Genomic DNA, 3833 nt, shown 5'->3' with positions numbered 1-3833 from the left:
CTATGTGAGCAGCTGAGCTCTTCTTACAGCAGAAGACGACAGCTGGAGAGGAGAAATCATGGCAGCCATCCTAATTTTTAAGCAAAGCTAGAATAAGAGCATTGAAATGCTCCATGCCCAGTTTCCCTTCATAGACTTTTTAAAGAGTTTGCTAGCAATCTTTATAGATACTTCTGATGTTGATGTGGAATCCATAATCCTGTTGCATAGCAATGAGTATCTCTACAAATCAGCTCTAGCTAATAAGTGACACAATTGCTATTCCAGTAATGCCCAATTTACCTTTTCCATTTAGTTTAAAACAGTAATCCTCAGAAAAAAAAAGGTGATCTTGTAAAATGTTGATATAGCGTGGGTGTCATCTCAGATTTACAAAATTGTTCCCTATACAGTTAATTATTTTCCTGTGACAGCTCTGCAGACTTAACATGGGATCAGAGACAAGGTAGATGTCTGTATCATGACCAGTAATTACACAAGTCAGTTAACAGCTTTGTTAATGAGTGCACCAGAAACAAATAATCTAGCTATTGTAACACTGCAGCAGTAAGAATAAAAAATAAACCTTAATTTAAATAAATCTTTTTATTTTATTAACATGTTTCTGGCCATACTGTCACTTCATCCAACATTCCCAAGGAGAACTCTCTGTTGCTGACGTTCCTGCATGGTGACTGAGTAATTTGCAGGACCTGAAAAAATTCTAAAGCCTCTTATAACACTGCTTTGTTATAGGAAAGACAGACCTGTAAGAACTCAGCCAAAACTAGTTGTAGTTGTATCACTTTGAAGGATACATGAAGGCTGCACAATGTTTTAACAATGATAAATTTACAGGTGCTTCATATTTTGATTGTTTGCAGAGTGTTAGACCTACACCACAGAATGAAGCTATAACAGTACATTTCAAGCCAGTTACGTTAAAAGCCTCTGAAAGTAAATATACCAAAGTTGCAAGTATTAGCTTTGATGGTAAGTACTGCTCCTGTCATCTTAGAACTTGTCAAGTGCTTCTTAAAACTTTTTGAAACTTCATGAATTATTTTCACTCTCTTAATAAAATGTTGTTTGTAATTTTGAGAAGGAAGTGGAATTTTCCTGCCTGGAAAAGGCTTACAGTTATTCTAACTTCAGTTATTTCTGAACTTCAGTAATTTCTGATTATTATTATAATCAGCATAGTAACTTAGCCTGGTAAATATTGGTGAGAAGAGAAGGAATTCTTAATTTTTCTGTTAAACATGAGCAGTATTCTTATATTAAGACACTGATTATTTAAAATGTATTGTTAGTCTAAATAGGCATTTGTTTTTGAGAAACCCTAACAAAACAGGAAGTGTTCCTCACAGTAATGTATATTAAAGGAGAGGATATCCCTTGGATTGCCCTTTGATCCATCCTAATTTTAAAAAAGAATCCAAAATCTTATTTCTAAAAAAACTTCCATTTTATGTTGGAATGCTCATGGAAATAGGACTCTCATGCTCTTCAGAACCTTACTGTGAAAGCTGGCTTATTTTATTTTGCTGCCTTGAATTCATATTAAAGAAAAAGGGAGATGAAGGTGGAAAAACCTTTTACTGGTAACATATCTTTGTAGGGAAGGTATGTATGCTGATACTGACTTTCATTTATATGTTTATGAAAGAACTATTGGGTCATTTTCCTCCTACATAGTGTTAACTGTAAATACTATGCTAGTATTTTGTAGAAAGGTACCTCCATATTTATTATAGAGGCTTTAATCAACTGTCAGAATGCTGTTAACCTAATTGGATGTTACTGCCTTAAGATACTATTTGATGCTGTAAGTCTTTCTGCCTAAATTGCTTAAAAATGGAAGTTTATAGATGCAATGTTTTTCATTTCAGGTAGCCATAATTTTAGAAGTAGTGGGTAGAGAGGAGAATATTGATTTTGATTATTTTTGTTTATTGATTAACACTTTAGATATTAAATAGCTTAACGGTTTGTAAGATGAGTGAAGTATGCTTTAGCCTATAAGTAAATTCTAAAATAGCTGAACTCTGTCAACCCTGGTAATATGTCCAGATTTTGAAGTTGGAGGGAATTGCTCTATGAGGACCTACATACTAGCGTGTGGTAGATCTTGGAAGGAATGGTGGTTGGGGAAAAATACACAGGGAAGCTGCTAATGTGTTTAAGGGATTGACTTGGTGAATTCTTTTCAGTGAAGCAGCCAGCCCTAAATATTTCCTATTTCAGCTGTCATAATACATGTAGGGGCTTTTGGGGGCTAGAGGTTTCTCCTAGGTAGTATTTGAATCCCTTGACTTTTCTGGTGATATCGCTACCAGGCTAACATTGCTTGTTCTGTGATCTTGGAGCAAATCGGTGAGCGTCATTCTTGGTGCTTATATAGTTTGCGTTCTTGGATTCTGATTCTATTTCTCTAAAATTTAGCATATCTTTGATTTCTTCATTATTAAAGTGTTGCTGCATTCCTAGCCCAAAGTCCTGCTTGACTGGTAGTTCTAAGTGATGAGTCCAAGCATCTCAAGTTTCTGTTCTGTTAGTGGAAGGATAGGTGTACTAGAGAATTCAGCTCACCTGGGATCTGAATTATCCTCTGGACATGTCCAAGTTATTTATTTGACAGGAACAACCAGGCTTCCCTGTCGTAGATCAGCTTACTAACTCAGGCAGGTCAACTAACTGGTGTTAAGGGGGAAGAATTCAGAACTCAGACCTCTTACTTCCTAGACTTACTCCATGTTGGTTGCTTCTGGAAATTTCCTTAAGAACCATTTTCCTCTTCGGTGATATTTCATTTCTGGATTAGCTTTGTGGTGTTTTTTTCTTCCACTCATGCTAGTCTAACCTAATGGATCTTTTTTTTTTTTTTGTCTGCTTTAACAAACTTCTTATATTCTTGTGTGTACAGCATCAAAAGCAAAAAAAGCATCACAGTCTTCTGGGAAAATAACTGTTAAAGCAAAAGAGAAGAGCTACTCCAAACTTGAAATACCGTATCAAGCAGAAGTGTTGGATGGGTAAGCTTGCAGTAATTGAACAAAGTTCAAAAACTAAATGGTGTAAATTAGCTGATGTAGTGGGGAATTTAGCCTTTTTAGGGGGAGAGGGGATACAAAAAGGTGATAGCCAAGTTTTCTAAATCTGGAGCTCATTTAGAACTAGAATGACTTGTTTGAATTTTTCTGGTTTTACACCAGTAGTTGAGGTAGTCTTAGTAATGCATAAGCTGGTTTCAAGGCTTGGGTTCAAAGTGACCTTAGTTGTTTTTCAGAGCAGCTGAAGGCTGCAGATGAGACACTTTTAACAATGAAATATTGGAAATTTTTCCAGTTCTGCCTTTGCTGTTCTTTCACTATATGAAGTAAGAGTAGAGAAAATATTTTTGGTTTTCAGAAAAATTTTGGAAGAACTGTCAGTGCTTCCTTATTTACAAAGTATGGCTGAGTTGACTTTAAAATTATTGTTGAAATAAGGTCCTTCTTTACCAACAGAACTGACAGAATATTTTAAAGGCAAACAAACCTCTCAGAACTTTCGTGCTGCAGACACCTGATTTGGTTAATAAGGAATATGCATGATTTGCAAACTGTCTTAATACTTCAGCACTTCCTTTCAGTCCTCATAATATGCTGATTCACATATTTTCTTATTTTATTTGAATGAATTAATTCTCAATGTCCCTATAGTGCTAATAATATAGTTTCAGCATGCAGGGGGTTATGTACCTTTTTTGCTGTTGGACTAAATGAATTCTAGTCCTTTGTGTAAGAAAAACACTTTATGTTTGAGGAAAGTATTTATTTTTCTTATACTGTTTTCTTTTAATAGATATTTAG

General features: G+C 35.1%; 1 protein-coding gene across 1 annotated transcript in view; it reads left to right on the top strand.

Annotated features, from left to right (window-relative positions):
* The first annotated feature begins 869 nt into the window (after positions 1–869).
* The window catches only part of TMEM131 (transmembrane protein 131), a 41533-nt gene continuing 38569 nt past the window's right edge, over positions 870–3833 (top strand). Inside the window, exons 1-2 of the mRNA XM_010291292.1 lie at positions 870–972; positions 2906–3028. The gene's annotated coding sequence lies outside the window, so the exon portion shown is untranslated. The remainder of the gene's footprint in view (positions 973–2905; positions 3029–3833) is intronic.

The sequence above is a fragment of the Phaethon lepturus genome, unplaced genomic scaffold, assembly GCF_000687285.1.
Source record: "Phaethon lepturus isolate BGI_N335 unplaced genomic scaffold, ASM68728v1 scaffold13517, whole genome shotgun sequence".
NCBI lineage: Eukaryota > Metazoa > Chordata > Aves > Phaethontiformes > Phaethontidae > Phaethon > Phaethon lepturus.
The sequence above is the reverse complement of the archived record's forward strand: the minus strand, read 5'-3'. Positions and strand labels throughout refer to the sequence as shown.